Below are 26,439 nucleotides of genomic sequence, written 5' to 3'. Positions count from 1 at the left end.
CTAAACGAAAATTTTTGGGGCAGTCATGGAAAGTTTGTTACCATGGCCATAAAATTATGGAATAAGGCTTTATTTTTTTAAGAAGGTATAGAAAGATATCAAATCGGAAGATTTGAGCAACATGCTAACGGATATTTGAGGGAGTGAGGATGGCATCTATAGTCAAACACTTTAAAATAAAACGGTTGTTTGAGTACATTTTAGAGTTAATCTTTACCGAATTCACCAGATATCATTTTAGATTTTTTTAAAAACTTTTCTTTCAAAATAAAATTTTGCATTCCGCAAATTTGCTACATCCCTGAAGCTATTTCTCAAACTTCGTAAAATCTCTAGTAGTTATTTTCAAGAGAATGCGGCACAGGATCGGGGATGCATATGATCGATGACATTCTCTGCCAGCATACAATCGACACAGGATCTCAAAAATCGGTTTCGATGCTACGCTGAGTTCAATTTATTTCACTCTGAACCCTATATCCCTGTCACTCCTGTACAGGTACCCGAAAAATAATACTTTAATCAAACTTTCTCTTATAGCAGATCCTCTTATTGCTAACTTTAAGCTTTGTATACACTGATGGGTTTGATATAAAAGTATAACGGTACGCCGGCGTCGATCTCATGCCTTTTCCATCCTATCCCGGTATCTATCTTAAGCTGTGTCAGTTCTATGTAATGTTAAGGTATTTGACATTGCATAAGTATACCTGTCCCGATCTCATACCATGTTCGAGCCTCTCCCGGTACCTATCCAAAGCCGCGTCAATTCTATAAAGCGTCAAAGTATACGATACTACCATAGCGGTATGTCGATATCTATCATCTCCCGGTTACGATCCTATGCCGTGTTATTTTCATGCAGTGTTAAACTGTACGAAATTGGTACAGCGATATGTTTGTGTCGATCTCATGCCATATCAATTCTGTACAATGTCAAGCTATACGACACAGGTACAACCGTTTATCAATGTCGATTTCATGCCGTGTTGATCCTATCAGACACCAAGCCTAAACCGTGTCAGTTCTATCTAATATCAAGCTATTAGACAATGAAATAACGGTATGTGTATCACGATCTCATGCGGTGTCGACCCAAAGATGCGTTAATTCTATTCAATCTCAAAAGTATACGACATTTGCATGCAGTATGCCGGCATTGATCATCTCCGATGACGATCTTACTCGGCGTCAATTTAACGCAGATTTAAACTATACGACATTGGTATAGCAGTACGCTAGTGTCGATCTCATGCCGTGTTAATTCTACATAATGTCAAGCTCAACGACATTTGTACTGCAGTATGGTACATGTATCCGAAAAATAATGAAATAAGAAATCGGTGTCGATTTCATGCCCTATCCCAGTATCCAGCCTAAAACATGTCAGTTCTATGATGTCAAACTATACGACATTGGTATAGCGGTTAGCGGTGTCTGTCGCATGCGGTGTCGAACAAAAGCAGAGTCATGTCTATGCAGTGTGAAAATATATGACATGGTACAGTGGTATACCGGCGTTAATCCTAAAGCGTGTTAATTTTATGCAATATCAAGCTATACGACATTGTTGTAGTAATATACCGGTGTCCGATCGAGTGCTAATTCTGTGCAATCTACATGACATTGTTATTGCGGTTTGCCTGTGCCGATTTCATGACGTATCGATCGTATCCCGTAAGCCTTGTGAGTTCTATGCAGCGTCAAGCTACGCGACATTTGTATAGGAGTATGCCGGTATCGGTCTCATACTGTGTTGATCCTAAGCTATGTTAGTTCTATGCTATGTCAAGCTATACGACTCTCGGTATACCAGCGTCATTCTTATACTTTGTTAATCCTATTCCTGGAGTGGATCCTAAGCCGGGCCTATTGTTTATGCAGGTTCGGTCCTAGGCGCTGTCATCGGTATACCAGTGCCGACTCTATGCAATGCCAGTGATAGTACGCCGGTGTCGAAGCTATGCCTGTGACCTGCGCTTGTGCCTATGTGCGGTTGACAAATTTAATATTATATCAATATAAATTTTAAATATTGTCGAGACTGATTCACTGAAATTTTCAGTAAATGCCCTCACATGAAAAAAATACTGCAACTAGTGTCCTCAACATACATACGAAACCTTGACAAAAGGAAATCGTGTCAGTTTAACTTTAAATATTAAGCAAAACTAAATCTCAGACTTGAAGTAGTTGAGATAAAAAATAAGTTTCATCCAAATGGAGAGAAGGTCTGATTCAGAATGCAAACAGCATATTGTAAAAGTGACGCAGAGCAACTCTTGGAAAATAAAAACAAACATCAGACCTTCCCTTGAAATGACGAGATGATTCTAAAAGTTCCATGGAAAGGCCAATTTTGAAAGTTTAGTGATAATACTACCCCTACATGTACACATATAGATTTTATAAATACATAACCCCTCTCTCAAATTTAAATTGTCAAATAGGACCCAAAGAATATATTTATTTATACAGTTAATAAGTAATAAAATTTAAAGAGAATATGTAAAGGCTCCTGTGAGCAATCCATATAACATATTTAACAGATTAAACATAAACAGAGGAGAACCCAACATAGTAAAACATTGAAAAATCATGTATTTTTCAATCATACTCGTATTTTCACTCAAATAATCGTAAATAAACTATCATCTTTTAAAATTAAATGAAACTCACTTTCAAATCGCGCTGCTGTGCTTCTTTAACCTATCTGAAGATCAGAAAACGACAAATCCCCCACTGAAACATTTAAAATTTCTTTTTATATTCTTATAATGGTAAATATTATGTGCATTGGCCCTTTGAATTTGTGTTAATGCAAGGTAATTATTTTTATATAGAAGTACAGTTTAGTATTTTACAGTTTAGTGGCACATTTCCAAGAGTTTCTAAATTTTCTATAAAATATTCTTTAGTTAACTTGTTATAAAATTAGTTTTCTGAACATAATAATTCGAAAGCCAAAGATATAATTTTCCTTCAGCAGAATGTTTTTTGCCGATAGCTCAACAAAAATATAGGCAAACCATTCGTAAGCGGATTTCAAAATTGTCAAAATAAATAATATTTCCAAAGACCAGCTTTGGTAAAAGAAATTTCTTGCTCTGAGTATTTTGATAAAAACTGAATCACGAAAGGAAAGTCTATTTTTTAAATTAGAAATCTAATACGCTGTCATATATAAAAATGCACAATCTTTATCTGAGTGGGCTTTAAATGCATATTACATTTTTGCATAAAATAATATTTCCCTTTGAGCAAGATAACAGTTTCACTGTTCCTAATTTGATTATTGCAGCTGAAATTTGGAAATTCTAGTACATTCCCAATTTTTCTCGTTACTGTAAATATAATTTGGCATTTTGTGTATTCATGCATTTTAGAGGAGCTGATCGGATGCAGTTTACTTTAGAACTTAAAAGGAAGAAAATAAATAAGTGGGCTATTATGGAGACAGGTATAAAACACAATAAATAAAAATGGAAAAAAATCTGAATATACAGAGCAAAAAGAAGTCTCAAACTAACCAAATTATTCTGGTTTGGTTTGGTTTATCTGCTTATGCCAAAGCATTCGAGGACTCTCTGCTTAAAGGGAAATTGTCCAAATGTAATTGCCTTCGTGGAGGCCTTTCTGAGAGCAACTGGCTCGTATACACGTTACAAATTGGCTAAACCACAAACACGCCCATGTAAACAGCCCATTCGTGGAATTCGAACCTCAGAGTGAACTACCAGTGTTCAGCGACTCTACCGCTCGACTGCTGGTAGGCCTCCAAACTATTCTGGAATAGGAAAAGATAGACTTCTTCACATGCGTTGAAGAAGAGATAGAGATTTACAATCAGAGATAAATAGCATATATATTACTTTTTAATTGTTATTCACAATGCAGTCTGTCGTCAGTTTTCTTTGTATCCTGTAGCTTATTTCCTAAAATGTAGTTTCGCAAACCTTCATCGACTAACTACCCAATTTTGGAAGAATGTATTTTCTCAGTTTCTCTTTTGAATTTGCGCAACGGCCTTATACTTACAGCAAACATACGAGATATTAGATGCTTTTCGTTTGACGTGTGGCCAAAGGCCGAAATTCTTAAATACTCTTAGCAGGGCCGTCGTCTTAGGGCATGCTATGTATGCCTATAAATTTGAAATAGAAAAAACGGAATTTTTATATTTTAACTCAATCGAATAATAAAATCCTCATTAATTACTTTATATACACAGCTCTGCACAGAACCATTATATTTATTTAGAGCCAGAAATTTAAAACAAAGTGAACTGCTCGCCATGGGTGTAGCTAGAGGGGGGGCAAGGGAGTACATGTGTCCCCGGGTGCAGCATCCATAAGGCGCCGAACTGATGTTACGAATTTCCAGATTGAAATGTTTTCCATTCTTGGCAAACGAGAGGGGTGCGATATCTTTAGTTGTCCCCGGGAGCTGAAAACCGAAGCTACAGCTCTGCTGCGTGCTGTCGTGTCTTCTCTAATTTTCGCACTGCATATCGTGTGAATACCGGAACCATTAACAAAACTGTGTATTTTACAAGGGAAAAATCTTAACCCTTTCTACCTCCCACAACATAAAAGCGTATTATTATTATTTTTTTTTCTAAATGCATACGATACTTCTATCGCAAACAGATTGAGGAAGTGAGTGTTCGTTGTTAATTGACATTGTGTGTACATGTTTTAAAGTGATAACGCACCAGTCTCAAACTGTCGGGTCGCATGTGGCTGCCGAAGCAATTTTATGCTACCTGCGAATACATTTCTTCTAAATTAATTAGCATCATTACGACGCGAATTTGAAGCACAAAAAAATTAATGGTTTGGCGTCCAAAATTATGTTCAGTACCAAAAACGAATGTAACTCTCCGGAAAATATACACATATAGTTAATTAACTGAGATTATGATATAAATCTTATACAAGATTTGAAGATCCAGATTACTTACTCGTCGAAGATAAATGTTCTCAGTTACAAATTTTTGCAATAACAATAATCGCTTTGTTTCAGAGTACATTTACATTTAAACAATTTTTTTTGTAGTTAAAAATTAATAAATTTACGAAAAGAATCAGACTGCCGATGAGTATTTACAGTTTGGGATGAAGATACTTTCTAGTAATTTCTTCAAAATTACATATTATTTTGCTTGTTTATGTCATAGAAAAATGTAATAAATAAAAGAAAGAGAATAGTTTCCTTGAAGTTTTATCCCTCTGTTTTCGTATATTTCTTTTTAGTTGGAGTTTAAATTAAATTATTTAGAGGTAACTTCAATATATTAAGTTATCTGAATTAATGTCAATCTGAATATTTTGTTATCAATGAGTTTGAATCACAAACTGTGACCAAAAGAAATTCCTTGCAGGTACCAAATTAAAGATTTCACTCAGAAAATAATTAGAAATTTGATTATATGTACGTTATATGTATTATTATGTTTATATGTACGTTTTGAAAAATATGCAGTGAAAATTTTTAATTTAGTTAACAACAACAACAACAAAACTTTTCTTTTAATTTTTCTTTCTTTCTTTTTTTTTTTTTTTTTTATTGATGGCAAGTCTACTACTTTCAGATCGTGCATTTGATCTGCGTGATTTTCTGAATTTTAAATCAGAAGTGTAATAAAACTTAATTATTAAATGAAGCAACTTTTTTTTAATTTGAAAAATAAACAGACTGAAAATGAAAGAGACAGGCTTTTAAAAGGCCTAATTCTATAGATATTTAGATTTGATCATCCTCTAAAGAATACAAATTACTTAAAGATGATAAAACTTAAAGATAATATGCATATAAAAGTTAAAACACGAGGCATACTCATACTGCGAGTAATAAATAACACTGTACGTAAATCTATACCATGTATGAATACAACAGTATTCGTAATATGGTCAGTGAAATTTATAAAACTGGGAAGAGCTGATTTTACTAATATCAGCATTTACTGTACTACTGTTCAAATTTTATCAATGATTAATATAAAATTCTAACAATAATTAATGTAGTTTATTTTCAGATTACACTTAAAAATAGTGCGATCTGCATATATGAAGTAAAGTTGAAATATGATGTAAACTGTCTGCGAACTTTACCTGAAAAATTTCCATTTCAGAACTTAAATCTGAGGAATTTAAAATTTTTATTACATGCGTTTACTTATTTTTCATATTATGCAATGTTTTACAGTACAAACACGCAAATAACAATCTTTCAAATACATGTAATTCTAATTTTCATTTATTAATATAATTTTCGAAATATTTGATGTTCAGCAGGATGGCCTTTACGTAAATTCAGGATATACCCCTGACTCTTAGGTATTCAATACACTTTTATTCAGTGAATTGCTAATTAAAAACTCAACACGTAGTACGGCTACAAAATGGTAATGACTGGACTACTCAAAGTATTTATAATCATGAACCTAACAAAACAAGGACAGATCCCTGCCATGGCACGGGCGTCAGCATAAATTCAGAGAACATTATACTTACACGAGCTGGATGCCAGTAAAATTTACCGATATCACAAAGTAGTACGGATTTGCGGTCATGTTTCTAGAATATCAGACTAATAATTTATAACTTTGTTCTCCTAGAAGAGGAAAAGGAACCTACTTTGAAACTGGACTAACGTATGTGAAAAGTTGACTGGCGTGATTTGGTGCGATTCTTGTAAGGATGCGTGACAACAGTATTTGTAAAATCAAGTGTAAATTAAAATGTGTGTTTGAAAAGTGTTCAGGAAAACGCATTTTTCTAGGTGGTTCTCAATACTACTTGACATTTAATGCCTCCTTACTGCCTCTCGTTCCGGTAATACCCCCTCCATGATTCCCTCAACCGACAACGTCCAAGTTAGGAAATTATAGTCTAAAAGCTTATTAATTTATGTCAAAGGCCAGAAATATTCCTTCCCTCCTAATTCTTTCATCACTCAGTTTTATCATACTCGTCGGTAGAACCGTCCCTATCACCGCCTCCGCAAAAAAAGAAACTAATGCTCACATGTTTCGACATATAAAACATCCCGAACTTTACATCGCAAAACTGTGGTCGGAATAGAAAGATTTGGCATCTGAACAATAAACGGATGCATACTATGTTGAGTAAATTTCTCAATACGAAATAAAGACATTTTTTGAACAGAAAAATAGTTAATAATTTCTTCTATAAAATTTCATATTTTCTTCTAAGGTTATTTTAAATAAAAGGAAAATAAAAAACTTTGTTCTTATAAAAAGAGAGAGTGAGTGAGATTTCGAAATGATTTTACAAGAACTTACATGGTAACAAAGTATATTCTTTTAAGTATAAACCTTTCACCCTCCGTTATTATCAAAAATCGTCATTATACTTCAGCTATTCAAATGTTGCAAAGGCAAATAATATTTAAAATGTTCTCGTAATTACAGTCATGCATTTGTTGGATTTTATTCATGTTGACTTTACAGTTCTCGTCTTTCGATTCGGCTAATATACTCTATTGTACTGTTTAAATGCTTGCATTACGTTATATGTTCATGAAGCTGTAGACAAAGACGAGGATAATGTAATAACTAATTAATGTAAATTAAACATATAAATTAATAGCTTATTTTTTAAATGCAATAATTATAGTTTATATAACTATTGTTTTGGAGGTATAAGAAAAGTAAGACTATTTTATTGCTAAGTAATAGATCGTAAAGTAATGTTAAACATATATTAGAGTTGTGTTATGTCTATACATTCCATTCATTATCTAAACATGCAACACTTAATATAAAGAATTGTTTAATACATAAGTTAAACATACTAATACAATAATTATTTAATATGCAAGATAAATAATCGTACATTAAATTTAGATAAGGATCGCATATATTCTCTGAGTGGATGCGAAATAAATTATTACCAATCTTTTAATTCAGGTTTTATTCTTTATAGCTTTTGTCATCAAAGTAAACTATTACATCTTCTTCCGATGATTGGATAAACGAATGTAAGAATTTCTCATTGTTTCATTAACAAAACCTAAGTGTTGGAGCTTATAAAGAAAGATAAAACTAGTCTTCGGATCCATAAGTTCAGTTTGGATAACGGTGAGATAATTTTAAGTTATATTCAAATTAACCTCCTTTTAGTGAAAGAGAGTTAATTTTTATTGACCGTAAACCTTTTTTTGACAAAAGAGGAGCTGCAGTCAAAGCTGCATAGCGTAGATTACCATCTTATTAAACTCTAGTTGGGTATCCAAGTAAGGGACTTACTTAAGCTTCAAGGACTGCAACAATTGCAACTAGCAGCAGATCCCCTTATCAAGATATATACTACTTGATAATCCCCCGCTCTTGCACCGTTGCGAAACTAGCCTGCGGCTAGTTTGAATAAGTAAATAAAGCAGTAAAATAACGCCGAATACTTCGTAAAATAAGAGCTAGCTACCCTACTAGTGCCATCAAACGACATTTTTCATCTCACCACGATGACACGTCAATTGCTCCGTTCCCCAAGAATCCCCATTCCTCGCAAGTATGGCGTGTGCAGAGGCAGAGATGGTGGAGGGGAACGATTAGAAAATGAAATTGGCAACACATGTTTTACGTCACTCAAGCCCTATGCTAGTACATGATCTACTCAAGAGGTTCTCGCTTAGAGTTGTGCTTAGAGTCTTATGAGAGAGAGAGCGAGAGATGGCGAGCCATCCGCACCCTTCCTCCGCCCCTGCGAATTCTAGTAAGATGCACTATTATTTTCCAAGCCCACGTGATGGAAGTTGATAAGGCCACGAAAATAGTAAGCTTTCTGGTTCCCTTGCATTAAATGACATTATCCCATTTGTTATAGTTGCTTTATCTCAGAAACAATTTAATTTATCTCAAGTTGCGCTTAATTAAAGGAGTAACCTGGGCGTCTCCAGATAACCAAATCTGTACATGGTGGTTGGAGGCCATTCAGTTGCCGAGCGGTTAACGCACCGACTCGCAAATCAGGAGAAGGGCTGGCTTGAATCGGTTAATGTTGTAAGATCTTGTAATCAGATTTCGAAATAAGACATACGCTCTCATTGTTCTTCGCGTTCAACGTGCCAATTCAATTAATGTCCTTAATAAGGCGTATGGATATTATTAAGCAAAACTAGGAGGGGTTGATGTGAAGCAACTCTAGATTGCTATTATTAAACCTGGTTTTCTTTATTCTTATTTATACAATTTCAAGAAAAATAAAAAGCAGAGAATGTATCATTTTAGATGCTTTTAACAACAGTTGTATATACCTAAATTACGCATTATACTGATACAGGATTGCAATGTTAACAAGGAATAACTTGCAATTTGAACTTTAATGTCAGGCATAAAAGGTTTCAATGATTCATATCTGCCAACATATTTTATTTAATGGTAAATAGTCAAAAACACTTCTTTTTAAACTTCTTTTTAAAGTCAAGCAATGTTCGAACTTATTTCGAAGGAAACGGACATAGGTCTGTCTTCTTCGTGTAGCAAAATATTATGCTCTGCTTTGGAGTGTTTCTGTTCCACACTTCAGTTAGAAATCTGTTCGGTGGCATTTAAATATTCCACCATGTTGTCACGTTGCATTTAACACGTTATTATTAATCACGTGCTGTCAACCAGTGTCCGAATGGTTAAAATCTCTGAACATTAGTAGTTCGCTGTGAACTCGACAAACGCTGTCACTGTTCAAAACTCAAAAATATCCAAGCAGCCAGTCCGCGAAAGGACTGACTGTCTGGATACTTTTGTAGTTTCTTCCAAGGTCAGCCGACAGAAAAGATTAGACTATTCCCTGCGCTGACGTCAAGTACCTAACAGGATAGAGAGAGAAGTCACAAAGGAAGTAGTTGCCTTTAAGTAGACTAAGAGTCAGTGACGTCACATAAGAGCAAACCTTGCAGTACAGTAGAGTCGGTTTTCTCCATGTGACGTAAATATGAGCCTGTTTCGCGAGGAAAGTCAGCGGACCATAGGCCACCGAACGAATAGACTGACTGCATGGGCTTTTTCGTTGTTTACTCCAAGTGTAAAGTGGATGAGAATCAGTTTCCCTGCTAAAGTCCTCCACAAAGGCATCCCTTCCCTAAGACAGATTGCCCTCGTGGGTTTTGCCATATTGAGATGAACAAACAGATATTCATACGTTATATTTATTATTCATTTGGTATGTTCATTTTTTTAAGTTATTTCACATTTTATGTACACGCAGAAGATTTCATAATATTAAATTAATATGTTTAAATCTAGTCTTGGCATCTTAGCTAACCTCTGTTAGGCGTTTACTATTTAGAGCAAATTACTACCTAGACACTTATTTTAAGACAGTTTTCACTTGCCGGAACTTAGTTTCTATTGAGCTAAAAGGAAGAACTAGAAAGAAAATAAGAACAGCTGAAAACTTTACTTACTGTATATAAAAAGAAACAAAGCGGTTATACGAATTTAAAATCACTGCAGTCTAAAAGCTACTGCAGCGTGCAGGTTGACAAACACACAAAAACTGTTCACAAATTCAAAAGGAAACTGATTACATACATATTTACCTAATTGTCCTTTAAGCTTCATGTATTTTTACTAAACTTTCACCTTAAATTAAAACCATAACCAAATTTCATTAGATATTATCTTATCAGATCAACTAGTAATATGAAGAATATGAAGGATGATACTTCAGAGCACTGTAAATTCCTAGCAGACAGATAACATTGGTTGATAGATGTAGAGTAGACATGGCCATTAGAATATCACCAATGGTAGACTGAGAGACACAGTCAAGCGTTAGTATTGTACAAATAAACGCTTAATCAGCTGCAAGACATACATATTATAGGACATTATAGTAAACTGTAGGAGAACGTAAAACCTTTTTTTTAAAAAAAACTGAATTCATTTCTTTCTAAGGGAATAGCTCGGAAGACCAGTTTACTTAAAACTGTAATTACTCAGTTAAAATAAAACATTATAAAGTAAAATATTTTACACAAATTGATCATTTATAAAGTGGCAAAGTACATATATACAAAGTATATAGGAATATGCATGAGAAATGAAGAAATGTACTAGTGAAAATGTTAAAAAACTTAAAAAACTTATTGTATATTTTATTTTCAAAGCCTGATAAGCCTTCAGTAACATGTTGCAAAAAGGAAAGCAAATTAATACAAAGACAAAAACTAAAAATACATAATTATCTGAATTGCTTTTATTTTGGAACACATTCAAAATATTATATAATTCAAGAGAGTAAATGTATATAATATTCGTGAAACGGTGTATATTTGGATGCAGTTTAAATGAAAAGAAAGCACATTACAATTATTCCCACACTTTATTGTTGTTGTTGCTGTCTTGTCCCTGTATTTCGTGGAAGAATGGTTGTCAGAGCCTGAAGAAGGTTGGACTTCTGCAGGACTTTTGAAGGTTGGATCCTCCCCCGGGACAGCGCCCCGGGGGAACGGTCCAAGGGTCTCCCACCCCTCTGCCCTACCACATAACCACACGAAAGGACTTTCGGCTGGCCATATATTTAGAGTGCTCCCCATGGCCCAAAGACACTATACATTTACAAACATCCATGATTTCTCTGGGATTCGAACCCGGGCCTTTCGGTACCGCAGTAGGCTCCCCTAACCACTGTACTGTTAGGTCGGCCAGAGACGAAGTCCGAAAGGGGGAAAAAGATAAATAGGATGCATATGATTTCGGTTTAGCCTTTCAGCAACCTGTAACCAAGCAACATCTAGTCTTCTTTTCATTCTATATTCTTTTCTTCTATTATCCCATAAAACTGGACGTTACTGTACTTCTGAACTTAATCTGTAGTCAAATCTCCAGCCATTTTTTTTCGCATGCAGCATCAACAAAATCTCATAAGTTTCCAAGTCTGTGACTGGCCAAACCATTCATTTCATAGATTCAGAGTTAAAATTTTCCATCTCTTAAGTTTACGTCACTTCCCTTTCAAAATTGGCTTAGCTTAGACTAAACAGTCGAGTTAGCGCTTGTTTCTTGGGAGCAAAGTTTCGCTAGTGTAAACTAGCCTTAACAGGGCTTTCTGAGGGAAACTTGCTCTATTTAAGTCTCACATCGGGCCCATTAGCGGCATCAGTAAAGTCGCTGAACATTGGTAGTTCGTGCGATGTTCTAACCCCGCGAACGGCTTGGCTGCATAGGCATTTTCGTGGTTTTCCCCATGTGTAACGAGCCAGTTTACCTTAGAAAATCCTCCACGAAGGCGACCCTCCCCTTAGACCGGATAGCCCTCGAGGCCCTAATCATATCAACCACACCAAACCACGTCAGACACGGAGAAAACCAGGGAAAACAACCATGCCCCCAGCCTGTTTGTCTGCGATGAACCCAAACATGCTCGAACTGCCTGTACTCAGCGGTCTTAAGCACTCGGCTACTGACGTGGCTTCAACATTCTGAGGAGAACGGTACTGTAAATATAAAACCTAAATTTCCGTAAGATCTTAATAGAACTCATATTCCAATAAAAACTAAAAATACATAATTATCGTTATTATAATATAATAATAAATAATAGCATTTATTCCCTTTAATGTGCTACATATAAAATGCTACATCCACTTAACGGGCAAAATTCATGGAAATACCCAAGATCGATTTAGATCACATCTTAATACTTGAAGATGTAAATTTTTGACCAAATCTAGGGAGTAACTACGAAGCAAAAGTTGCTCATTCTGGTGATATTGCTCCTTACTGACCGAGAAAGTATTCTCATTTGTTGCTTTTAAAATAATAGTTTTATAGTTCATTGTTTGTAATTTAATTTATGGCCACGTTTTGAATGTTAATCTTTATTCATTTCATAGAACTGTAAATTTCCAAATCTGAGTCCAACGTAGTTTAAATTGTGAAAATAGCTCGACTCGCGATATTAATGAAAACGTCCCTGACTGGTCTTCACGAAAATTTTTGCCTCCAAGTTTGCGACATTTGGCGATTTCTCTCTAAGATGTTGGAAGACTCTATAAAAAGCATTTTCGAAGCTCCAGAAGCAATGTTTTCCGAAGCTTCCAGAAGTAAGTATAGCACCCTCTAAATATGGTTGCGACAGCCAAGACGAATTAGTTATTAATCAGTTATCTGAAAGTTTGCAGTTTAAAGACAGTTAGGTAAACTGTGTGTAAAATTTACTCTGTGACTTGCAGCCCAACAGAAACAGAGGACCGTGACTCTGACTGCCGCACCGAATGGCCGGGATTTGAATCTCGGGGAAGGCATGGATGTTTGTAAGTGTATAATAGCTGTGTGGCATGGAGTACTTTAAATATATGGCGAATATAAAGTCCCCTCGAGAGATTGGTGGTAGGGGAAGATGGGCTTGTTATTCTCTGAACAGTCTTCCATCTCGGGATGCTCTCCTTCAAAATTGGTGCGGAAATGAGCAAAGTCATACTGTCACCTGTATGGTGCCCAAGGCCAACGATAGGCGCAATCTTGCCTCTTTGGCACGATGAATTTCGTGGGCTTGTCTGATATCAGACAAGCGAAATTAGTCAAAAAATCAACTCTGTGAAATTAGGAGCGAATTTTAGGAATTTACGATATTTCTTGCGTGCTATGGAGGGAATGGCTTAATATCCGCGTTCTCATTGATATATTTACAGTTATATATTTTGCTCTGTGTCATTATTATTTATAATAAATTATCAATTTCTTCCGGTTCATCCGAAGTGATTGTTTAAAACAAGCAGCCACGAATTCAGAAATCGCAACGATATGAAGGTTTCAAGACTACTGAAGACAATTTATTAATTTTTCAATTTATTTATTACACAAAAATAAGCATTGTTCAGATATTTATATTTCAATTAACTTACTTAACAAGTTTGCTAGGCCTAGTCATGAAGATTTTATTCAATATAATTATTCAAGCTTTTGTTAAATTTTGTGCTTTAATTAATTTCCCGAAAGAAAGATTTTAGATGAAAAAAGTAATAATAATTTCCGAGTGGAAAGAATAGAGGTTTTTAGCATTTCAGATTGTCTAATTGTTAATTACGCTGGGCTCGAATAGCCATTACGTATTTTTCAAAAGATTAAATTTCTCAGCTGAAAAGGAAAACTGAATTTCCAACATTCTTTCAAAGCTTTCTTAACGTTTACTCAAGTTACCATAACGTTTACTTAAGTAATGCAATCGATTTTCACCGAGATTATATCTCAAAATAATCGCAATAAGAAGGAAGTACTAATCAAATGATGCTACTTTAATAATGATTCGGGCTTTCAAATGTATTACACTTTTGGTCTTTGCTGCTCGTACACCGCAAAACCTCTTCTGAAACTAGAAATCGACTAGAGTTTTTCTAAACCAAAAAAGTAATTACTTGTCTCAGTTTTATTCTTTATATATATATATATGTACATTTTTTTATGAACGAATAAAAAATTCTGGACAACAAAAGTACTTATTCGGCCACTTAGAAGATGGGCGGAGGGAAGGGAACTTCTGTGAAAAAAATGAATGGATGATTTTGAGCGAAAGGTTTGGAGTTTTTCCGCAGCATTACCATTTCCATTATACAATTACAAAAGAATACTGCTATATGTGTCACAGGGGAAAAGTGTTTTAACATTTTCATTATTTTCCACAAGCTTTCTTTTCTAAGAAAGAACCGAAAAAAAAAATATGTTGTTTTTGTGGGTTTTTTTTATGAAATATCTACTACATTCTCTAAATTGAAGCAAACAAGTATAATGACGTGATAAAATAAATGGAGACAATTTTTTATTATTATTTACCACGAACGTCTAGAGCTTCGCAAGAAAATAGCTCTCAAGTGTTCTGACATGAAAAATAGCTTAGCTTAGAGTTCTATAGTTACAGAGCAGTGATATATAATGATAATTAAGTAATAATATTTCTTGGTTGTTACAAATTATATTAATAGTAGCGCATCGTTAAAAAATAAAGCACTTTAAAATGTTTAAATACGGTGGTAGAAGATTAGTTTTCAAGATGTGGAATACAAAAATTAAAATTTCATTACTGAGTTGCTGACTTATAAGCTATGAACTTATGAGCTATGACTAGCTGACTTATGAGCTATGAACGCATCAGTGAGACACTTGTAATGCTTAAGGTCTAATTTCGCAGCATGCTAAAATTCTCAGTTCTAACGAATGTGTCCTTTCGGTATTTGTTATATCAAAACTAAACTTGTAAGTTAATAAAATATGTTTATATGAAAAATTCTCAAAGGTGTTGTGATATAATATAAACTACTGTTTAATATGAAGGGTTCGTGAGCATTATAACACACCTATGTGAGAGTTGGAAGTCACATTTATTATTCGATTATGGCTCAGCTTTTCTTCATATAATGATGGGATGTTTCAAAAATTTCTAAATTTCCCAAGACTTAAAGTAATACAGTATATAGTTACAAAAGCAATGTAAATGAAACAAGAAATGAGAGCTGCTTGTGCTGATGGCAGATAAATTCATAATACTAGATTAGTGATCTTCAAAAATTTGTCGACTGAAAGAGACCTAAAAATACTCTTATTTTTTGCCATTATCCATTATCATCCACAGAAAAGAAAATGCTAATAAAAGCATTAAAAGTATATCTTTAAGTGGGAAAGAAAAAAAAAAATTGTTCAGTACAATTTTTCTTAGAAAGTTATTATTGTTTAAAGTTTTACTCATAAAGATATATTTAATAATATTTTAGATAAAACTAATTGAATAAAAACGTTTAATTATTTTAAATGCTCAGTTTTGCACTCCACACGGTATTGAGATATTTTTTCTAATTTTGATATTGACTAGCGGAACCCTTAGAACAGCTGTACGGAACACAGTTTGAAGGCCATTATAGGTTTTATACCTTTAATTGAAAATGTTGCCGACTGTGCTTCACATTTAGATAAACCTTCTATAACTGCTTTTAATAACGGACTATAAAGGCAAGCTTTAGGAAAAACTTAAAATTTTTTATTTATTATTCAAATTAAATTATTATAATTAATTATTTTTCATCTAAACAAGAAGTTAAATATTAGATTGTTTTTATGTATTTAAACTGCAAGCAAAACCTTTAAAATTACTTGATATAATTGGAAGAGAAACGCTAGTGAAAAATGTAAAATTTGAGGCGAAGTTTCTTTATGTAGTTGGCTATTTGCTGCATTCATCTATAAGGTATATCTCCCACCTTCTTAGCGTGCATTTGTGGTGTAGTGGTCAGCACGCCGGACGCGTATTCCAGAGGTCCATGGTTCGAGTCTCGGCGAAGGCATTGCTCATTTTTCACATCTGCTGCTTCCAAAAATATCATAATGTCTCTACAGTGGCGCCCGAACTAAAAAAAAAAAGTGGTGGATGATGGTTCTCCACCAGCAGGATTTGGCGATTGGGTTCCCCAAATACCAGTCGTCCTTTAAAAGGGTGAGTATATAAGGTACATCTCCGGCCTTCTTAGAGTGCCTTCGTGGTGTGGTGGTCTGCAAGCTGGGCGCGTATTTCAGAGGTCCGTGGTTCGATTTCCGGCGAATGCGTTGCTCATTTTTCACATCTCCTGCTTCCCAAATACCTAATGTCACAATCTTTTTTACTGAAAAAACTAGACCTGTGTCAGATCGTTCTGGGAAACAAAAGAGCTTTCTTCAAAATCTACGCTAATTTTAGGTTGCACTTTCGCCTAATTTTACACTTAATCTATTTATTAGATCTAAGACAGTTTATATGTATGATTTATAATTAATGAAATTACTAAACGAGAAACAAATGTAAGTTCTTTATTACGAAAGTAAAGTATGTTTAGCTGTTCATCAAATCATTTACTGAACTCATTATCATCATTAACATACATTTTGATATTAGGGTGAGTGAGGAAATAGGACTTAGTCCAGTCGGTGGTAAATGCAGCTGATGATGAATCATTGTCTTTCACATTTTCGTTGTAAACCGATACCCTAAAACAGGAAAATAAACAGTGCATTTCCAATCAAAAAATTTTGAAACTACTTAAGTAGATCAAAATCTTTTAAACATTTCGTTATAATTTAATTGTTTAATTCTGGGAGTCATTTTAATTAGCATCTATCATTACAAAAAATTTTCTTTGAATAGAAATTTTCTGTCATAATTTGTTCCTTTGATGGTGCAGCGGTTGGCGCTGTGATCAGATTCTCGATAGGAGATTAAACTACAGACAAAGCATGAGATTTTGTTCACCTTAAAGTGTAGCCTCCGTATGCAGAATCATGAACGTAGCAGTAGAAAGCAAAGCAAAAGTTTCTGTACTTTACCTAAAAGTAACTAATATTTCAAAGCATTTTATTTGGTATTATATCTTATTTTACCTTACCAATCCACTAACTTTGCCAGTACATTTACCAAAAGTAACTTGAAATTAAATAAATAAAATCTAAGAGTAACTCTAGGTACAACAAAAAATAACCACATAAAATGCTGATGAAATAGAGTTATACTGGTGTCAGAATTCCCATGCATTTTAAAAAAAAAAATACAAACCAAAATACTTTTTTTAAAAAAAAAAGCTGCACTTTTATATTTCCAAGTAATAAAATCCGGAAAAGTTTTCTTCAGAATTATTTCGCACATACTGTTACTCAGCAGAAAGTAAAAAGATTCCACCTTTTCGGAATATGTTTTCTTACAGTTATATTCCAAGTTTTCTCCACAAATTTAAAAGTAAGATTTCTTTCTCCCTCTCTTCCCAATAAGCAGAATGTTTAAGATATTATGATAATGTAAAGGAAGGATAGTTTGGTTTCCGATCAAAGTGAAAGGTGAGGAAGTTGGATGTGGTCGGATACAGCTACTAAAAAGCTTTATGTACTTTTTTTCGCAGATGAAACCTATATAACGCCCAGTGACGTCGGATTAAAAATTTTGACTTATCAGACAAAGCAGAAATATTGAGAAATTTTGTATTACCCAGGAAATAATTTACTTTTAATGTGCTACTGTAATTTTAAGAGCTTTCAAAATGTTTCAGCTTTGGCCCAAAAGTGGTAGAGTAATTAAGACCGTGAAATACTGGTAGTTCGACCAGGGTTCGAACCCGGGGCAACGGGATATCTGCATGATTAGCTTACTCCATGTGTAACGTGTATACGATCCACTTTTCCTTAGACAGTCTTCCACGAAGGTATACTTAGGCAGATAAATTTAGTGTGCTTTTCCATATTCAAGTAACCATGATCCAATTGAACGACGTTGAAGTACAGTGTTAAATTTTGTTAGTTACTTTGTAGTGATTTGCTTGTATTGCAAATCGAATTCAAAATATTTCGATCTGGAAATGAATGCTTTACAAATGGGTAGAAGAAATCACAGGCATTTGTAACTTACCTTCTGCTTAGACCAAGTCTAAATGAATACTGGTTTATCGCACGACGTTATTTGCAATTTGTATTGGACAAATTGTATTTTAGTTCCGAATTGTTACCAATCACATTTTAACCATTGTATCATTTAGATGAAATACGGTATGCGTAAGAAACTTAAAGATAAACTTGGAATTCCTGAAAGAAAATGAACTGTTCAGCATTGGTTCATAGAAAGACCAGCATTGGTTCATAGAAAGCAACTGAGAATCAGAAAAAAAATCTAAGCAATAATGTTTAGTACTTTATATAGAAAGCAGCTGAGAATCAGAAAGCAATTGAGCAGCACCTGAATATAAAAGAAAAAAGTCACTTTTAGAATAAAATTGCGTTTTAAGAATAGGAACTATATTAGTTTACAATATATCATACAAACCGAATTTTAGATATTAACCGAAATACTGGAAGTTTCATTGTAAATCGAATTAACGTGCGCAGCTACTGCAAAGTGGTACTGCCAATTCTCTCATACAAGTTATACCTTTTAGATTACCTAAAATATGAAATGAAAAATCGAATACAAAACTGAGTCACTTACATACCTATTTTAAATTTCACATCTATTAAAATAATTTGCTTTATAAAATAATTTGAATCAATCTCGGTAGAATATTTCAAAAGCCAAAATCTCACTTTGTTTGATACTGGAGTTTACGTGAAAAATTATACGTTTGTTAATTTTTAGCGAGCATTTCACTCGCTAAAAACCAACCAACAAAACCAACGCTTATCATTTCATTACAGCCGGTAGCTGCATAACGCTAATAAAAAAAATTCCATGTAATCTTAAAAAGATAGAAGACTCGTGCAAAAAAAAAAAAAAAAAAAATGCAGTATTTCATGCAGTATTTCATTTAATTGTCCTAAATAAAATTAAATTACAGGAAGATAAATAACAGAAATAATAGGAAGATTAAAAAATGGACTTTGATTTGGGCAAGTAACTAATAATTTATAATTAAATTTTAAAAATATTTAAAATATAGCTTTTTTTCTTTTACAAAATTAAAGTGCAACTCACAAGACAGCAACATATGTATCTAAGATTATATGAATTGGAAACACTTTGAAAAAAAAAAAAAAATTGACGCTTGCACGTACATACTTAGGACTGCTTAGTCAGTAACAAACTTAGTCAGTAACCTTGCTTAAAAGATAGAAAAAAAATGAATGCAGCATTTAAGCATTTAAGAAAAAAAAATGCAGCATTTAAGTTAATAAAGAAAATTAAATTACAGGAAGATAAATAACAGAAATAATAAGAAAACAGAAATAACAAGAAGATTAAAATGGACCTAGATTTGGGCAAGACATTACAGGAGAAAAAGTGTGATCATATTCTACGACAAAGACCTTATATCACTTTCTTGATTTTCTCCCCAAAATAATACTTTAGCATTAAAGTAACGAAATGGCCAGCAACCACTTGGAAAGAAACGCCAACTGAAAGCATTTCTTCAAAGAATAATTCTGCGCAAGCAAAAGCATTATATTGTTCACCAGAATGAATAAAAGAAATCAAAATCCAGTTTACAATCGATGATGGTCCTTAGACTTCTACTATCATCAAAAGAAGCTATAGAGTATCATCAGACTTACCTTATTCTGTGAGGATACTTACAGGATTAGCATTTTAGCATTTCTGATAAGGTAAAATTGGGAAATAATACTATTTCTTCAGCAGTGCTGTTTAGCCAGTGACCGAGATCTAAATGGAATATGATAGGTAATGAACATAGATACTAAACGAATTTCTTTTTAATTCTGTCAGTGCGAGATATATATGACAGCAATTAAATGATTCAGAAAATGCTGCAACTATTCCCTCTCTCTTTACCCTCAGTAACGTTGGACAACGTACAGCATCACTGACAACTTGGTCTGTTAATTGCTAACTGGAATTAATGGGGTTGCCAGTCAACGAATTAGGAAAAAAAAAGTTTCTTCTGTATTTACTCATTTATCTCATTAATAATTACATATAATTCATTCACGCTCCATTCATTTAAATTATATTAATGGAACAGATTCTTTAGCCTCCGATAAAAAGATTGATTGCTTAGTGAAACATTTGGTGAGGATAAAAAATGCAGTCTATCATTTTCGCTTTGCGATTTATTAATATAACATCTAATTAAATGGCTCCGACCCCGAAGAATAAATAAACCGAATTCGTGCAAAATGAATGCTCGTTATTAAAGAATTTGATACGGATGCCCGAAATACTTTTTTTTACTGGAGGCTCTGCGCACCGAAGATTTACTTATTTAAAAATATTTCAGATAATTGTACCAGAATGCAGTAACTTATTTTACCTCGGCTTTTCAAAGATCTGCTTTTCCGAACACGTCTGTTATTACAACTCTAAAAACAGACGCGGAAATAGCTCTTTTTACCTACCTGGAAATCTAAACTTCCGTAATTTTATTATTACTGACTGACACCACATTTCACTGTTATTTCTTAAACAGTTTTAATCGGAATTTTGAACAAACTTGGTGAAAAACTACGAAATAAAATTTACTCGTTTGGGCGGTTTATGGTTCCAATTATGCGGACAAAAATGGCATTCATTAATTTCTTCGCCGATTCCCATGAACCGATTAACAAATAATATCACACAGAATTTTGAGCATAAATACAGAACAGAACTTTTAATATTTCATTAATTACAGTGTAATAAACATTTTACGAGTAAAACGTTTTGTTTTTACGGGGACCATATAAAACGTTAAATATCTTTTACGTATAGAATTTGTAATCCCTAGCATTTTTTGCTTCCTGTTAAGTTCCTGTTCCTGTATTTTGCTTCCTGTTTGTTAGGGTAGCATTTTTTGCTTCCGGTTAAGGGCAGTGTCAGTTCACCTTATGCCGAGTAGAAGAGGTTTGGTGTTAACGTACTGGGCTATTTTTATACAATTCTGTACCCCATATTGAGAAACATCGCAAATGGAAATCTAGGATCAATAATTAAGGATATAATGCCTATTGCCAACCTTTTTGAAAAATTCTACAAATATTCTACGATTGCGATGATACAAATGTGTAATAATCTAAAATTACCAAAGTGATGAAAATACTAATAGTAGCAACAGATGTTGTTCGTTAATTGGCTTTCGAACAGATGGATGGTTCACCGGATGGATGGCACTATTCACCCACCGATAGGTAGAGCTCTTTTTGAAAGTCTACCAGAAAAGCCCGATTATTTTTTAGGGAAGAAAGGAATGTTTCTAACATTTCCCCTCCCATGTAAATCTCTTATTTATTACTTACTAGAATTGTTGTGACTATTCCCCCTTCCTTCCCGGTTGGTTGCTTGCGTGCCAATTAGTATTTAAAAATCAAGAAACTGTAGCAAGATCATACCAAAACATGGCACAGAGCAATGATTTTTCAGCAAAACTGACTAACTTTTTCGTAGATTCAGATTTTACACCCATGTGCAGATGCATCGCGGGGATCAGTTTAACATGATAGACCGTATAGTTTTTATTATTTTTATCCTTTATTTGAAGCTGTACACATGCTTTCATTTCTTACTCGAATTTATACACATGCGCTATTATTCATTTCATGACTGCTGAAAAGATATTACTTGTTTTCTAAAAGTACTTCCAGAGTCTTGTGGCTGAAATTTATTCCTAACCAAATGCTATTTTATGTAATTTATTTGCTGCACTTGTTTATAACTGGATGCACTAAAATATCCCAATATGAAGTTTTCAATAAGAGCAAATTTTTAAAGACTCCGTTTTTATGACCTCCGTTTGTCGTAAAAAAGTAATGTTGCACATACCACCACTTTTTATCTCTACGTCAGAAATTTAACAACTTACTGCAGTTGAAAGGGGTAAGAAGAAGTGTGAAATCTTCCCCCACATAGCCTGAGGAAACCTTCTGAAAACATGAAATTATTATTGGTTAATAATACGCACTTTTTAGACGAAGGCTCTTGTCAGCATTTCGGCCTTACAAGCGAATTCCCCCTTACAAGCAAGCAAGATAAAAAAAAAGTAAGAGCAACAAATTCGTTTTGATTAAAAGCTATTTATTTATTTTTATATGCGGTGAAAGAGCATAAAACTTACCAAGAAAAAAAGCCAGAGTACAAAGAACAAAAAGTGACATAAAATGCGTAATAAATTTTGTTGATTTTTATAAATAAACAGCTAAGTTTTTAAATATGAGAACGCATTTAAATAATACTTTAATTTTACCAAAATGCAGAGCGAAATAAATTACGACCTGCCCTTAACAAGCTATTCAGTTTACAGCTAATAATTCTGTGAAAATGAATTACACTTGCAAAGGATCCTATTAAACGGCCTAGTGGCGAAAACTTTCTGAATGGCTATAGATTTCGTCTGTCAGACGCAGATCTAAATGCGAATCGAATTACTCGATGACGAAAGGGAAAAGCAATTTTCTTTCTTATCAGAGTTTCAATACCAGATTTATGTTGCAAGCGATGCAGAAATTCTGAACATCTACTGGAAATGACCAGCAACAGTAAAAGCAATATTTTTTCCATAAAATGCTTATTCATAGTTTCTTAAAAGTTTAAGGTTCTTAAAAACAATCTCTAAAAATCATTAACAAAAAAGAAAAATAAATGTTAGTTTATTTTACACGGCTAATAAATAAATAAGCAGAAATATAACATGTTTCAAAGATATGATACACAAGAGCTTAAAATTAGTTTTCACAATATACATTTTTGTTTGCTCCCGGTGAGATTTAAAATGTCCTCCACGAAGGCATCTTTCCTTTAGATAAATAGTATACGCTTTAGATAAATAGTATACGCTTTGTTTCAATTAACCAACCAACCAATCAATCAATCTTTAACTGATGCTAGTGCTACTGATACTAGATCTTTAACTGATACCAGATCCTCCTTTCTCGATTCATCCTCAAAGCAAAATAGTGCTAACTCTTTCGCTGCTTTGCCCCACTGATTCCCTCATTCCCGTTTCATCCGCTCTTTGGGAAGTCTCTCTCTCTCTCTGACACAATGAATACTTGCGTTCGTGAAATGAAACAGTTTACACTAACTGGGCCTAACTGCTTTGAGCTGGCTTAGCTTTTGATTTCTGATATTTACCAAATACTTCCTTTAGACAACTAATTCTAAGCAGAATAATGAGTTTCAGGCATGTTTATCATGTGTTTATTTGAATTTAGATATATTCATGTTCTATCAGGTCCCCATCCTTTTTTTTTTAAAGGAGTTTTTAAAGCAACAGCAATGCCCTAAAAGAAAATAAAAATAGAACAAATGTGTAAATAAGATTAATGTGCATGCTTCATTAAAATTACAGTGAGCTTTTGCTAAAGGCAACCATCGAAAATTCTAGAAGATTTTAGTGTATATGGATGTAATGGTCCTACAGAGACGTGATGCTCAGAATGAATGTTCATGGCCTCAAAAATAACGGTCTCTTTCAGAATTGTCACCTTAGGTAGATCACCACCAGTAGAGGTTTCACTATAGTTATTTTCTAATGATTATTGAAATTATTTTTAATTAATTTAATCTAACGTCATTTAAAAATGGATGCTTTTCTCAAAGCAACATAACTGAATTTTTTGCTATGTTAGGAATGCAAATGTGTTTTTCGCCTTGCAATACATCATCTTCAGAATTAGTCAATAAAGTTCAATTCCAGTAAGCTGTTCAGTAAATTCAGCGTTTATTATCGTGTTTTGGATTCCTTTTCAGTTTTTTATGCTTTAATATTCTACTTTCGTATATTAGCATTGGAAGACCACGTTTGGTTTCAACAAATTTAGGTTTTAAACAAATATGCAGGAAAATACCAAAAGGCGAATTTAGAAAAACTGAACTACATTTTTGAAAACAGAATTGCATTTGATGGCTGTGCTTTATTCTAAAATTACTTAACAGTGACTAATGTAGTAATCAGATTGTTAAGCATAATAAGTCAATTAGCATTTATGAATGTTCCCTCTTTGTACAAATGTTTCCTATCTCAACAAATTATTTTAATTTAACGTCAGTCAAAAATGGCCGTTTTTTCTAACAGCCAATAACTATTATGTAGCTTGGGAAGTTTGATAAGCTGTAGACCTTTAATATATACCTTTCTCTGAGCTAGAAAACATGATAAATCAAATATGATCTCACCAAAGATTCGAAACGCGGATTTTCCACTTATCTGGCTGGACGTGCTTATCACATCGCAACATCAAGCACGGGAGTATGCGATAATTCTTTATATATTATCTAACATAACATAACAAACATAAATCTAAAATTACATTTCAAACTAGGCGGTAATCTTTCAAACTTATTTATTAGATTCCAGCAGTTTTCATGTTCAATACAATTACCTCACATTACGAGATGAACATTAAATTAAAATCTTGGATTTTAATGAGCCTCCAAAAATACATATCCGTTAGATATTTGCATCATCCTGTTTTTTCTTACAAGAAGAAAGTAATTTGGCAATTTTTGTGGCAATTCCTTTCCCGAAATCGAAAGTTCCGAAAATTGAATGATGAGCAGGAGAAATTACTGAAGCAGACTGACTGCAAGTATGTAATTTGCGGTATTTTCAAATTCTCTTTTATCATTTCCACCATCATTACAATAATAAAACTCCCACATGAGCATTTACCATCGCTAAATGGTAAAGTACTATTTAAAGAAAATGAAACTTTTATTCTTCTTATTTATTTTTTCCTTAAAAAAGGTTTTGATTTTAAACTAGAACTATGGTTCTTCTGCAAACTGCAAATACAAGCGCTGTAAGTAAATACTATTGCAAAATACAATAAAAGGAATTCTTGTAGGAGAAATTTCATCTTCGAAATGTTTGAAAGGAATTCCATTAAAACACTTTACAAAAAGTATAAAATAAACTTTTCCTTCCAGATATCAATTTTAAAGTAATTTCAAAGACAGCCGAAGAAAATATTTAAATGCTATATAAAGCGTACTAACAGAGAAAAGGTAGCAACAAACAAACCTTTTCTAAATGCTGATGGCCCACCAGCGGCCGAGCGGTAAAGTCGCTGAACACTGGTAGTTCGGTCCGAGGTTCGAATCCCGCGAACGGGCTGGCTGCATGGGTGTTTTCGTGATTTACCCCATGTGTAACGTGTATACGAGTCAGTTCCCCTTAGAAAGTCCTCCACGAAGGCATTCCTCCCCTTAGGCAGATAGCCCTCGAAGCTTTTCCATAATCACACACACATCTAAATGCTGATTTGATCTTCTATTTACGAAGATTCTCAAAATAACATAGAAAAGTTCCATAGGAAAAAAGTTTTTTTTTTAGATTCTTAAAAAGAATTTTCATCAATATGAAATTCAACTCGTTATAAACTTCCTAACAAACAAAAAAACGTCCACTCACCATGTTTTCAAATGTTAAATATAAAAAATTCAATATATTTCCGCGGAAATACTTAAAATTAAACAAAAGCAGCCACAAAATTACGTACGGTTTTACACAATTCTCTATTAACATCCAAATACAGAACTTTTGTTTTATAACTCTCTCTAAATATGAGCAAAAATATTCAGATTTGCTCTGCAATTTTATCGAATTTAGTTAAAAATTTATCTTATACCTCCATGAAGTTTGAAACACAGAAGTATGAAAGCACTGTATTTAACGTCTGAAAGCATAAACAACATATTACTAGTTGGATTTTCTGCTCTAGTATTATTATATAGAAGTTAAAGACTACATGCTCATTCTTTGAAAAATTATAGATAAAGGATTAATACCAACATATTCGGGCCTTATACATAACGTTTCCTCAAAATATGATGGTAAATGGACAATTTTACATTCAAATGAGAACTTCAAGAGCTTAGCGACCTTCCCTTCATTTACGCTCTTATCGTTTGTCGTCATCATCGCACGAAGGGAATTAGGGAATTTTAGCAAATTAAAGAACTTGGCCGTTTTTGCTCAGCAAATTGTTACCATAGCTACAAGGCATAGTTTTGGAAGAATGGCCTTCAAGTGCCTATTCTAAAGTCC

The 26,439-nt window shown here is 33.7% G+C and overlaps 1 pseudogene across 11 annotated transcripts in view; it reads right to left on the bottom strand.

Moving 5' to 3' along the window:
• Positions 1-26,439, bottom strand: part of LOC118194988 (toll-like receptor Tollo pseudogene) — a 549,242-nt pseudogene that overhangs the window by 381,655 nt on the left and 141,148 nt on the right. The gene's annotated exons all lie outside the window — the stretch shown is intronic.

Source organism: Stegodyphus dumicola, chromosome X2 (genome assembly GCF_044657685.1).
Source record: "Stegodyphus dumicola isolate Sdum_Otavi_A_Nest chromosome X2, ASM4465768v1".
Lineage (NCBI taxonomy): Eukaryota > Metazoa > Arthropoda > Arachnida > Araneae > Eresidae > Stegodyphus > Stegodyphus dumicola.
Note: the sequence above shows the minus strand (reverse complement) of the source record. Positions and strands in the feature narration are given on the sequence as shown.